Raw genomic sequence first — 14,399 nt, 5'->3', positions numbered from 1 at the left:
TTTGGCCCTCGGCAAATCAGTTTTTCGAAGCAATTTTTGAGGCCCTAAATGAATTCAAATGAAAAACTTTTCAACTACAAAGTTGTATAACTTCTCAAGATCTACAAAGTTATTTTGGTCATTTCTTCATTTGACAAAGCGACAATAACGTTGTTCATAAAATATACATCTCTCATCTCTTATCTTAGTTTCATGAAAATAGAAGAGAGATATATATGATTTGTGAACAATGTTACTATCACTATGTCGGATGAACAAATGACCAAAATAAACTTTGTAGATCTTGAGAAGTTATGAAATTTGTGTAGTTGGCAACATTTTGATTTGAAATCATTTTGTCATGAAAAACGACGTTTGAATTTGAAACTTTTAAAATTTGAATTTTTCAAAAGACCTCGGATGGAAAAACTTCCTAAATAAAAATTGTAGATCTCCAAAGTTATGAAACATTGTAGTTGGGCAACTTTTTGATTTGAAAATATCTTGTCCATGCAAAACTGCGTTTGAATTTCAAATTTTAAAATTCAAATTTTAATAAACGACCTCGGATGGAAAACAACCAAAATAAACTCTGTAGATCTCGAAAAGTTATGAAACATTGTAGTGGCAACTTTTTGATTTGAAAACATCTTGTCATGCAAAACTGCGTTTGAATTTCCAAATTTTAAAATTCAAATTTTTGTAAACGACCTCGAATGGAAAAACTTCCTAAACTAAAAGTGTAGATCTCGAAAAGTTATGAAACTTTGTAGTTCACAACTTTTTTATTTGAATTCGTTTAGGGCCTCAACAAACAATTTACACTCGGTTTAGTATAATTATTGGGAACTAACACGGAATCTAGACACAAGTGACAGTGTGGTGTAGTGGTAAAGGAGGTTTGTGCGTAGCAGGAGGTCTCGGGTTCGAATCCCGTCGGCCGCATAGCCGTGGTGAAATTTACGCGAAAAAAGCCGAAGATGGATGGGCGCTGACCGGTGGGGGCCTCCATCAATTAAAAAAATTAAATTTTTTTTGGGTAAAAATTCTCATTTTTTTCGGGTTTTTTTTCGGTTCCAACTTTGCCGAGTGTCCGCCCTTTGCCGAGTGTCCGGCACTCGGCAAAGCCTTTGCCGAGTGCCCGGCAAAAAACACTCGGCAAGACGTCTTTGCCGAGTCATTTTTTACCGAGCGTAATTCGCCGAGTGTTACACTCGGTGAACAATTCGCCGAGTGTTTAGCCTTTTGCCGAGTGTTTGGGACACTCGGCAAACTCAAGGAGTCCGGTAGTGTGCCGTGTGTCCGTGGGCACATGGCGAAGCCAAAAAACACTCGGCAAAGTCTTTCCCAAGTATGGCACTCGGCAAACGATTCTCGGCAAACACAGACTCGGCAAAGCTGTCTTTGCCCAAGTGCTAAACCCGACACTCGGCAAAAAATATTTCAAAAAAATATAAAAAAACCCAACGCCCGCCCGCCCGCAGCTCGCCCCGCCGCCGCTGCCACCACGTCGCCACCACCCACGCCGCCACCACACCACGCCGCCGCCGCCACGCCCCGCCGCAGCTGCTTGTCGATGACAGCATCCTCGCCGGACCGCTAGGATCCGACCACCCGCCGCTGGATCCGGTCGCTCAATGCCGGATCCGCTTCACCCGCTGCCGTGACGCCGGAGTTGACACCCGTGACGCCAGATGGTCTCCCCCGCTGCCGGAGTTGACGCAGACGTCGAAGAGTAACGCCACCGCAGGAAAGCTGAGGCCGGAGGAGGAGTGCCCGCCGCACCCACGCCGCCTTTATCGCCTCGGTCACGCCCGCACTGCCGGATCCGGGCTCCTCCTCGCCCACGGCCGCTGGATCCGGGAGGGAGGGGAGGGAGGGGCCACCATGCCAGATCCGGGAGGGAGGGAAGGGAGGGGGTGCCGCCGCCGGCCAAATCGGGAGGGAGGGGGAGGGAGGGGTGCCGTGCTCAAGGAGGGAGGCGAGGAGAGGGAGGGGCCAGCGCCGGGATAGAGAGGGAGAGAGGGAGGGATGGCGCGAGGGAGAGTGGGAGGGAGGGGGCGGCGGCTGCGCGAGTTTATAATGTGCCGAGTTTGCCGAGTGTCGAATCTAGGACACTCGGCAAAGCTAAGTTTGCCGAGTAGTGTCAGATCACGGCACTCGGCAAACTTATCTTTGTCAAGTGTCTGCACTTAGCAACTTATCTTTGCCGAGTGCCTATCTTTTGCCGAGTGTTTTCTTTCTCGTTTGCCGAGTGCCAAACTTTGCCGAGTGTTTTTTTTGCCTCTTTTGCCGAGTGCAATTATTTTGCCGAGTGTTTTTATGATAGCACTCGACAAATAGCTTCTTTGCCGAGTGCCCGATAGCATGCACTCGGCAAATATTTTAGCACTTGGCAAACACCCAGTTTCCGGTAGTGGTTATGATACCTAAACTCTATGTGTATTTCTGGCCTGGAGAAGAGTTCAAACATCCTGCACAACTCCTTGGCCACACGCCTTCTCTGACTAATATATCAAAAATTATTGTTGCCTTTGTCAATGGTGTCGCCCAACCAAATAATCGCTCCACAAAATCAAGATCACGAGTAGTTCATCCAAACAGATGGATTTGAATTTTTTCTAGGCCAACCAACAAAGTTTCTCAGATCGCCAGTTTGATTGGTGCTCACAATTACATCCAGGTGGACATGCATGCAATGGTTCCTGACACAACATACCATATCAACACACAGCGACGGAGGGCAGCGGTGGGGCTGGGGGGCTCTAGCCCCCCCCCCCCCCCCCTACCGATCCTGGGCACGTGGAGCCCCCCTAAGCCCTCCCTTAAAATTTTATGCATATATGTATTAGGTAGAAGGGGCTAAGATTAAGAGAAGATAAAAAAGCCTCTATTCTTTTGTTCAGCCCCTCCTAAATTTTTTTCTGTCTTCGTCCCTATCAACACGATGAGATCAACTAAAAAATTGGTGAAAGTAGAGGAATCCAAAAAAAATTATCAGATTGCGAAAATACTTCAAGGTATGTCAGCAAGAAATCAAGTCATCAACAACATCTGTGGAAAATTCTACCTAGAAATTCATTTGACTGTAGTAGTATGAGTATTGTTGTAAATTAAATTGGCGCGACGGACATCTCATATTGTCATAGAATTGTACGTAGCCTGACTTATTGTTGTATCAATAGATAATATCCCATTGTAAACAATGCTAAATTTGACCTTAGGGCATAGATTATCAATGGAAATTTTCGTCCATAACATCACTTGATGGGAAATCTTCATTTAAAGTACAAAGTTATAGTCAAAGGCATGTGCCATGCGGTGTAAGGTCCTACTTTTCACTGGCAGAAGCTAATGGTATAGATTAAAAGTTCACCTCAAGTGGTGATATTAATAAAAATATTTCTCTACAGATTACATACAAATATTAGAATTTACAAACTCAAGATTGAAAGGCCATTGTGCTATCAAGATTGCCCTTTACTGCAAGAACTTAGACTACTTGTACATTACCATATAGTGCAAACAAACTCAAAAACTACACATGCTTCTAGCCCAAGTACTAGAGATAAAAGTGTTTCAATCAGGAGGACATGTATTGAATACCATTATCATATTTAAACATCGGAACATAACATAAACATGAAACTAATGTCTAGGGCCACTATGAACTCATGGCTTTGGCAGAAAAGAAAAGTCCAAGTGGAGATTTCATCCCCATAGATTACCTTTCTAATTAACCTTCCCCTTTGATCACTCATTGAAGGGTCTATCAACGATTACACACATTCAATTTGCACTCAATTAAGATGCAATAATAAGGCCATGGCAAAATAAAAGAAATAGGCAGAGCATGAGCTAAGCAGGCACACAATCTATTATATATGGAGGCTGCTCACCACCATGACAAGCATCCTTTGTTATCCACGCTGGATCAATGCATGTTATCAATACACCCTAAGAAACTTAAGTGGCCAATCTGAGCATTTTACAAAACCGGTGACCTACTAGCTTAGCACCCACCAACACCATACAAGGTTGTACATCTGGAGCTATTTTCTCTTCTTTTAAGTTCTAATTAAAGAGCCTATTATATGAAAAAACATAGTTTTACCTCGGGAGCAGCAGGTAATTCTAGCACCAGCTTTCTTACACCAGTGCATACCCTGAGAATATGGAACAAGCTGGCCCGATAGGAATGCCCAATTGACATCTCAATGAGGTGCAGAGTTGTAACTTTCGGAAGCGTCCTCATGTCTTCCATCAGGTATTGATGGTTCTCTATGTCCTGTGTGTGCATAGGAAATCAGAACAAAAAGAGAGATCATGATATTTCAAGAAAGGTTTATTTCGCCAAGAACTATTTCTAGAAATATGCCTATATATGATTGGCGTGCTTAGGTTGTGGATGCAGTATTGGTGCCAAGGTATTGGTGGCTTAGCATTTGGGTCCATAAAATTGGCCCCTCAATGTCAAGTCCAGCAATTGTTTTTTTCATGTATATGGTTCCTTGATGGAACATGTTTTTTCAGAAAAAAAGGGCCAAAATATATAGGCTAAATTGACCATATATATGCATATATATCTTGGGAAGTAGTGATAGCTAGCAAAGGACTCAAGCAAAGGAACAGGTGAGAATTCTTCAGTTGATTCTCCAATACCACCAACTAACAAGGGACTCTGCTAGTGGTGTATTGTATCACATGCATACTGTGCCCAATAATATTTCTCAAATTTGTGCCCAGCAGGTAACTGGGAGGGCAATCTGGATCGGGGGCTCACAACTCAATCTCTCACACACGGAACCATTTCACATTTATTTCACACAGTAGAAGGAAGCATGATGACGGTGGTGTCGTGAGCTGTAAGCCATCATATGTCGTTTCAGTAATGCTGGGAAGTGGGGCGTCTGTCCGCCCAGACACCGCTCGCCCCACTCCGCTCCGCGCAATACAGTGCTTCTCGGCTTCTAAAAAAACAACGCCCCTCGCCTTCTCCATAGAAGGGGACGCCCGCCGCGGCCTTCTCTAGCACGGCGGCGCCACACCAGGCCCATTCCCATGCTACTCCAAACGCCCACGCCACGCCACCATCCAGCGCCACGCCCCCATCCTCCTCGCCTAGCTTCATGAAAGAGGAGGCAGAGGAGGCCTGAGCCTACGCCCCCATCCACCTCGCTCCATCGGTAGGAGGGGAGGCTTGCGCCACTGCAGTTCCCCACCAGGTAGGCCGTGGCCGCCGGCAACGCTGTGTTTTAACTGTTTCAGGCGTTTTCAAACATGTTGCAAGCCTTTGTTTCAAGTTTTTTCTGTTGTTTCAGATGTATGTTTCAAGTGTTTCATACGGACTTCCAATGGACACAGGAGATTAACAACAAACCATGCTTACTGAAAGACATGAAAATGCTCTCGGGCATTACAGTTTTGAACCTGGATCTAATTTCAAACGGACATGCCTTTGGGGCCAGCTTATTCCATGTCCTCAGGTTGTGTTCTGGTACAAGAAAGTTGACTCTGCATATTTCAAGCAACAGCCTGGAGGTAAAGTTATCTGTTGTTTATATTATGCGTTTGCATTTCTCCTTGTTGGTTGCATGCTTATATTTTTGCTGCGATATATGTTCATCTGTTCTAACTATGTGGCTTATTTATGTCCTATAATGATGGCACTTTGCTCTACATTTGGGTTTTCACTGTGTTAATAACATTTGGTTTGCAAGTATGTGTTAGTAACTTAGTATATATATTTTAGTTATTGTCAGTAGCTTTGAAATAGTGGGAGTAAATTAACAGTCATTGCATTCAAAAAAATTGACAGAGTTCTTGCATGCATGGTAGGCCTGTTATTGTTGATACAACTAGGAGTTAGGAGATAATAGTAAGCTTAACCTAATTTGTAAGGTCCATTGAAAATCTTCTTGAATATGTGATGTTGAATTGTTGATAGCACGATACTAGAGGATTTTGAAATTTAATAAGAATCACTTTATGCCAGTCTCTCTTAGCTCATCAGAACACATATACTACTGGAATCTGATGGCCTCAGGCTAATATGTCTAGGTGCATATAATCCTTTTTGATGATGCCTTGATAACATATTTGGGCAATATGATAATTTTCAAGTTCAACTCTTAACGGGTTAGCCTTACTAAGCTACATATTTGCATTCGAAACATACTAACACATATTTGCAACCGAATATATATTGCCAGGAACAAACTGCATGTCCACCTGGTTGCATCTGTGATGAGCAACAAGACTGGAAATTCAAGGAACTCTTGTTGAGCCACCTCCAAGAAGTTGAAATCACTGAGTTGAGAGGATCTGAACATGAAGTTATCTTTGTGAAGCATCTAATCAGCTGGGCTATAGAGCTAAAGAAGATGACGATACTTTTCAATTCTTTGGTGACTGAAAGCATGGCCAGGAAGTCGTACCAGATACTACGAAGGTTTTCTAGGCGAGAAATATGCATGGAACTTTACATGGATAAGGACACGCGGTGATGGTGCTGTATGTGCCCAAAGACTAAAGCACTAGCTACCGCTACTACTTGAAATCAGTTTAAGCGCTAGACATCGGCAAAAGCCAAGGGGCTGTTTCGAGTTTGGTTCTTTAGAATGGGGAATGTCTAGAAGGTTTCGTGTATTGATTTACGTTAATATTGCATCAGAAGTCCAAGGACCAGGGTGTGACTAAGAGCTGACTGTTTTTATTGTTGTTACATCAGCACTTTTAGCTTGTAAATTAATAATGCAAGCTATTGCAATGCTCCTATTCCTAGGCTATTACATTACATATGCTCTTGTGTTCATTGATCACATATGTATATCGTGCTTTCTTCATTTTGTGAATGTTTACATTTGATTTGGTTCTTTAATTTTTCTTTTGAAATGCAAGCTTGAAATGTCTATGGTCTACTTATTTGGCTTGCTTTGATGAGGGGGAAACAGTGTTGTTTCTGTAAATTCAGGAGGTTAATTTGACTAGTAGGCCTGTTTGCATAGGTGATCTTGGCTGTTGCTGGCTGCCATATATGCATAGGTATTGCACTGAACAGTTGGTGGGCATAGTGCTGCGCAACAGGTGTTCGAAGGAGATGCACATTAGCAGTTCGTTGGGTAGAGACAGTGCGTGGGTCCCTCCCTCTTGAGCTTACGACAAAACCTCTACGGCCATCCATTCATAGTGAAAGTGAGTTTCTTCCTGCTGGTGACAACACTAATAAGGTGTTCTTGCTATTCTCTGCCTGAGGAATCATTTCACATTATTCACTGCTAAGGGTTTGGCGGTTCGAGAACAGTGGTGGAGTGTTGCTTTCTTCGCCACAGGAAACTCCAAACGAAGCAGGCAAGCAGCAGTAACAGTATGCGGCATATATAGTTGTCTGATGCTACCTGCATGCTCTGAAAATGACCATTTGGTTGTTGTGCAAAAACAAGGAACATCGACTGAAATTGTGATGTTAAACTCAAGTGGTTTGTTATGCAGAGCACCTGGCATTTCCTAGAGCCCTTGCTCAATCATACTACAGAACTTGACCAATGTGGCTGACAATCCTGTGGATGCTTGGTGAGCACCCTAAAGTCTTACCGTGTAACTCAATCTCTGATGAACTGAAATTGTTATGAGTCTTTGTTCTCAGCTGATCTATTTGTTGGGGTCTAATAACAATGGGAAATTCCGTATAAAGTGCATAATTACTTTTCAAGGTTTATATAAACCTCTTCATAGTGAAAAGCCAAAAGGCAGTTATTGAGATGGCTAAACCAAGTCAACCATTTATTGTGAAGAACAACCAAATAGGTTGATATTTTGGATGGTACTAAAGATGCACGCCTAGATATTTCTAGATGTGTTTTTTTCTCTTGGGATTGACAGATCCTGACATGACAAAATCACGGAAGAAAGACCTTTTGAAAAAGCTATAAGGTCGGCCAAAATAAACACCCCATCAACATAAGGCGTAAGAGCATCTCTAACAACGCTACCTAAAATAGACCCCTACTTTTCTGTTTAGGTAGCCACCCATTATGATAATACCAATTTTTTTGATGTTTTCTCCGGCAGCACTATCTAAAACGAGCCACCCAAATCCATTATATGAGAGAATGACATGTGGGACCCATAGTCATCCTCTCTGTCTTCTCTCCATCACAAACGAACTCGGATGAACTCGGCCGGCTACCTCGTGACAGGGAGGTCGGCGGTGTCGAGAGGTCCACCCGGGCAGGGCCAGTACATCATGCTGAGCAGAGCCACGCCCCACTGGGAGAGGTCCGCCCACACTGAATAGACGAGAACCGATGGCGCGGAGGCCTGTGCGACAGTGGGAGGCAGCGCACCGGGCAAGGCATGCAGGGAGGCAGGGCCCGCACCGGCGAAGAGCCGAGCCTGGAGCGACCGGGAGGCCAGGGCTGTCGCGCTAGGGAAACGTCGAGCCGGGAGGGCCAGCTGCGCCAGACAGGGGAGTGGTGGCGTCGACGACAGCAGGAGGCTGCGGCGAGCAGGGAGGCAGATCCATCGCGTTGGGTAGGGTGTGTCACCGCACTAGGGCAGGGACGCTGGCGGGGCGGGCAGGTCGCGAGCACGCACAAAGAGGAATCAGGCGAAGGAAAAATTTGCCTACTCCAGTAGGGAGGCAACAGGAATGAGTTGTGAGAGGGGGACAATAGGAGGCCAACAAATTTGAGAGCCCAACAGGATTTGTTTCGTGGAAGAAGAAGTTGGAGCAGAATTTTTAGCCTCCACTATCCAAATTAGGAATAGGAGGTCATTTAGGTAGTGTTACCGGAGACACCCTAACTAAACCGTTCTTCGTGCTATTGCTATCAAGTGACTCCTCGTAGCAAATGGAAGAAAAGACCAGATAACTGAATTGTCCTTTTATTTGGTGATGGTTTTCAAAATTAGCTATTTATAGGAGGACAAATGATTTAGAGCCGTGGGCAGTATAGTTATGTAGTTTCACCATATTTTGTGTTACTTTTATTTTAAAAAAGTTAATTTTTGATGTTTTTTTAAAAAGAAGAGTATTTCCCATCGCTAAAGACGAGAGTAGCCGCGCATACTACCGGAGACTGAAGAGCCAAACGCCTGAATCCCCTTCCTTTCCGATGGAGGCAACCCAGAGCGGCGGTCCGCTCGCCGTCAAGACCTCCGAGGACGACGCCGGCGTGGACAGGCTCAGCACGCTCCCCGACGACACCCTGATCCGTATCCTCATCCGCCTCTATGACGCCGCCGCCGCCTGTCGGACCAGCGTGCTGTCCAGCCGCTGGCTCCGCTTCTGGCTGCTCCTCCCGGAGCTTCAGTCCCCTCTCTGCTCTGAGCCCCGCCTTGTCGCTGCTGCGCTAGCCGCTCACGAGGTGGCGCTCAGTTACCTCAGCGTCGGGACACTGGACGCCGACGCCGAGTCCGTGGCGGCCTGGCTCCCCTCCATGGCGCGCCGCCTCACCGGCCACCTCAGCTTCACGAACCACGCACCGGGGAGAGACATCGATGACGACGATGGTGGCGGCGGCGGTGAGGAAAGGGTCACCCTTGAGCTGCGCTGCCTGGCGAGCGCCACCAGCGTGACCCTCGGCCTCGGGTGCGGCCTGGGGATCGCCGTCGCGCCCATCGGCGTCTTCACTCGGCTCACTGACATCTCCCTGACCCGCGTCCTGTTTCGCGGCACGTGCACGCTCAGCGACGCGGTCTCGTCCCCGCGGTGCCCCTGCCTGGTCAAACTCACGGTCCGCGGCGCCCGAGGCCTGGACAACCTCACGATCCGTTCGGATTCTCTCCGGGAGATGACGCTGGACAAGGTGCGCGGCCTGGGACAGCTCGCCGTGGCTTCGCCGGCCCTTGAGTACCTGAGCGTGTTTGGCTGCGCTTCATTTTTGATTGGGTTCAGCCGGTCGCCGACATCTCAGCGCCTGCGCTGAAGGTGCTCAGGTGGGGGGATCTGTTTGATCTGATCTCTGTCCACCTTGGTACCATCAAGCATCTGGAGAGCTAGCGTGTGCCCCATCATACTTCTTGTGTATGGATCTCCGGCCATTGCACCCGATTCCGATCAAGACTGTCTAGGGCTGTTGCGGTGTTTTAAGACCATCCAACATCTCCACCTCACACTAGCCTACCTGCCGGTGAGTTCAGTTAGTTATAGTTCCTCTCTTATTTGGAATCATGTTGCCATGGCAAGATTTTTTTTCTCTACTATGTTTATTGATGACTTTAACTGGGCACATATTTGAGAGCTGGACGCTGACATCCATACTAGTTGGATAAATAAACATTTCACATAATTTCCTAATCTAGACAGAACCGACAGAATTAAGAAATTGCCATGAACTACACTATGTATGATAGTTTATATTTGGAAAACAGATTAGCTTTGCTCTGTAATTCAGAGAAGTGCCCTAATGAAAAAAAAGAATGGATTTGTCATTGGACTTGTCCAATTCAGGGTGTATACACAAATGTATCCCTGACGATCGTTTTTGAGAAATTCAGCCATGGTATATTCCAGTTTTTTGCTTTGCTCTTGTCCCAGCAACATTTCTTAGCACTCTCAATCTTCACTCTAACTCTCTATTTCCAAATTGATATATGATCTCCTTTTTACTATGGTGACTTCCTATGGATGCACAGAATATTGATGACACAGAATACTTGATGGAAGACATGACAATTCTCCCAGACATTATGACTTTGGATGTGAGAGTAATCGCAAACGAACATGCCTTTGGAGCCAGCTTATTCCATGTTCTCAGGCTGTATTCTAGTATCAAAAAGCTGACCCTGGACCTTTTCTCCCCCCAGTTTGGAGGTAATTGTTATCCCTTTAATTTATATAATATTCATTTGCATTTCTTGGTTCACCAAGTCCTGATCTGGTAGTGCCCATAGGTGTTGGTTGCATGCTTATAATTTGTGTTGCAGAGTTTCTCTGGTAACTATATGTCTACACTTTGCTCTATATTGAGTTCTGAATGAATAGTAATGCCGCGTGGGTTGCAAATATGTGTTACTTTTTTATTTTTTGTGACCCTCTTTGAAATAGATGGTAGTGAATTGACTGTTGTAGGGTTGGCATGATCAGCAAGGTGTTAGGAGACACCAACAGCAAGCTTCGTGTACATGATTATTCAGTGTTTCCATATCTCTATTAGATAATTTAGGCCCTAAGGTTAATGGAAAATCTTCTTTAGTTTGTGATGTTGCTAGAGAATTTGTGGAATTTTATAAAATATCATGGCTATAATTTTATTATATCACTTTCACATAGGCTGCTAGCTCAAAATAATTACATTACTGCAACCTGATTGCTTTAGACTAATGTCTATATATCTAGGACCCCTTTTGTAAATGTTGATGATGTCTGATAACATATTCATGGCAATCTTGTCCAGTTCAATTCTTTATCAGTTATTAGTATTTACTAAGTCAGTATGAACCCTTGTTTCAGGTACAAGTTGCTTGTCTACCTGGTCGCAAATGTAATGAGCAAGAACTCTGCAAAAACTGAGGAACTCTTGTTGGATCACATCCAAGAAGTAGAGATCACAGGGTTGAGAGGACCTCACCATGAAGTTACATTGTTGAAGCATATATTTTGGTCTCCTCCCTGTCCCCCTTCCCCGAGCACCCACGTCGGGCGACTTGGGGGCGACCCCGCCTGCGCCCTAGGCCCCTGTATCTACGCCTCCCCTTCGGCCGTCATCGCCGCCCTCTGGCGTGCGGGCGGCGGCGGCCCCAAAAAAAGGGAGCTCGGCCGCAGCTCCTCCCCCTTCCGGCCCTCTCTTCTCCACCCCTACCACCACCAATCGTCACTATCTCCGGTTGCTGGAGGAGCAGCGCGTGCAGTTCTTCCTCAAGTTGCCGATGGAGCTCTCAAAGGTCATGAGCAACAGGGCTTACGTGCTGAAACCCGGAGCTTCGTTGGGCACGCCCTCCAAGCCCTATTCCCTACCGGGCACGACGTCCAGACCCGGTGGCCGATGGGTTGCATGCCTGTGCTGCAGTGGTGTGGAGGCTGTTGCAGCACCTGTGCCAGATCTAGCCTCCTCCCCTAGTCTTCCTCAGGCCGACTGGGGGCCGGATCTGGCCTGCCGTGGTCAGTGAGCAGACCTTGGGGTGAATAACCCCCCGCCAGGCTTCTTACCTTGGGCTGACGTCGGTGGCGCGCCAGCGTCATCACCTTCTTGGAGGCGTCATCAAATGCTCAGTTCATCGTTGGGGGTTGCTAGGGCAAGTTTGGAACGAAAGTCCCTTTGTGGGCGCTTCTCCCAACGAAGTTGGCATCCACGATGTCATCCCCTTCTTGAAGGCTTTGTTGATGCACTCCGCTTGCTCCCCCCGCGCCATTCGCCGGAGTCGCTACATACTGTGTATCTGCATGGGTTTCATTCTACTCTTTGCATCGGTCTGCCTGCCTCACTGATGTGGCCGCTGCAGTCGCTCCGGTTCACAGGCGGCTACCTGGTGCACTGTTGATGTTGCCCCTGCAGTATTGTTGTTGCCGCTGCAGTCGTTCGGTGGTTCGCAGCGGCTACCGGGCCGCTGTTGATGTTACCGCTGCACTTGCTCGGTTCACAGCGGCTACCTGGTCACTGTTGATGTTGCCGCTGTAGTCGCTTGGGTGTTCACAACGGCTACCTGGTCGCTGTTGCTTCTCTTAGCGGATCCTTGGCCGCCATTACTGCTCGATCGTTTGAGCGGGTGCTTTGCCGCTACCGTTTTTCTTCGACGGATGCTTTGTCGTCGCTAGCATCTTCGCCGTAATCTCGGCTCTTATTGGTGGATGCTGTTGCCACCGCGGCTTCGTCTTTTGGGTGGTCAGCCTTGTGTTGAATTTTTTTTGTGCAGGTCCTAGTCGGTTAGGGTCAGTGTTGAAGGGTCCTCTCACTTCCGCCTCTCTTTGCTTGTTTTCTTGTATCAGGTGCTTGGGGGGTCTTGGTAATCTTGGGATTACTGGGATGCCTTTTTATTGTAACTGTTTAACAACTTCTATTTCCTCTTAATGAAAAACGGGTTAAATGCCCGATCGCGAAAAAAAAAGTTACTTTGTTGAAGCAACTATTAAAGCTGGGCACAGTGCTAGAAAAAGATTGCAGTGACTTTTGATCCTTTGATGACTAAAATCATGGCTAAGGAGTTGTGCCAGATGTTCCGAAACTTCTCTCGGCCAGAAACATGCATGGAATTTTACATGTATAATGTTATTGAGTTGGGTGGCAGTTCTAGAGCAGATGAAAATAACATTCGGCGCTTCAATTACTGAAAGCATGGTCAAGGAGTTGTGTTGAGCCTTGTCAAGCTTCTCCATACCCAAGACATGTGGAATTTTGCATGTTATCACTATGTGGACAAGAGGTGGTTCACTGGTTATACTTACCAGCACCATAAGACCAAGGCTATGTGTGACTCATAAGTCATAATTGGTTATTGTGTTATACTTACGTGCATCATATGGCAGAACTCATATTATTTGTAAATTTCTTCTGTGAATGGCTTAGTATGTTGGCACTCTACAATGGAATGTTTGCATATGTCATTATATCCTTTTGCAATGCCCATCTCTAGGCTATTATTAAGTACATTATGCTCCGTGTGTTTGTTCACCTATGATGCCTTTTGTTTTACTTTTATTTTTCCTTCTGTGATGGTTTACATGTGGTCCTTAAATCCTGCTTTTACAAGCTAAAAGCATGAAATGTCCATTATTGATCGACCAATAGACCTATTTAGATAGTGAATCTTGAGGGCCCATTCTCCTGCCACGGGAATCATCCTCATGACATCCAAACTACTAAGGGCATGTACAGCGCGTCTTTTTAGCCTTTCTGCGTGTGGTGTTTTTTGTGCAAAGGTTCATCGCGAGCCGGGAGGGGGCCGTGCACGTCGTCTCGTGCTCCAAGATTCGAAGCGACGAGGACAGCCGCGCTGTACTGGCTTCGTCGCCAAGACTTGATCTGATGCGGCGCGAGGTTAATCGAAGCGTGAGGCACGGCCGCTGCGCGCGAACCACTGTTGCGACTCCCTGCTCCGGCTAGCTGGCAGCCGCACACGTGTCACCACCGGCCGCCCTGCTCCGCCACAGCTAGCCACCGCCGGCCACCCTGCACGCGCCGCCGGTGCCCGCCCAGCGTAAGCCACACCGGGCCGACACACGCGAGCCGCCCTACTCCGCCGCCGTCATCGTGGTTTTGGTCAAGAAGCAAAAGGAAGAAGGAGAGAAGCTTGCAGCACATGGGCTTGGCTGGCTACCACACAGCGAAAAGATGAGAGAGAGAAGCCTCGAGAAAAACGGATAAGACAGGAGGAGTCACTGGAACAGCAAATGAACTGGGTTCATGGACCATGGGTGATGGGTCCACATGTAAGCACTGTTCGCCTAAACGGTCGTTTAGCCCGTTTACACACCGTGTAAA

General features: G+C 46.6%; 1 pseudogene; it reads left to right on the top strand.

Annotated features, from left to right (window-relative positions):
* Positions 1-9,095: 9,095 nt before the first annotated feature.
* On the top strand, positions 9,096-13,249 carry LOC136535253 (putative F-box/FBD/LRR-repeat protein At4g03220; annotated as a pseudogene).
* The last annotated feature ends 1,150 nt before the right edge of the window (positions 13,250-14,399 follow it).

This window comes from Miscanthus floridulus, unplaced genomic scaffold (assembly GCF_019320115.1).
Source record: "Miscanthus floridulus cultivar M001 unplaced genomic scaffold, ASM1932011v1 os_2642, whole genome shotgun sequence".
NCBI classification, from domain to species: Eukaryota; Viridiplantae; Streptophyta; class Magnoliopsida; order Poales; family Poaceae; genus Miscanthus; species Miscanthus floridulus.
The sequence above is the reverse complement of the archived record's forward strand: the minus strand, read 5'-3'. Positions and strand labels throughout refer to the sequence as shown.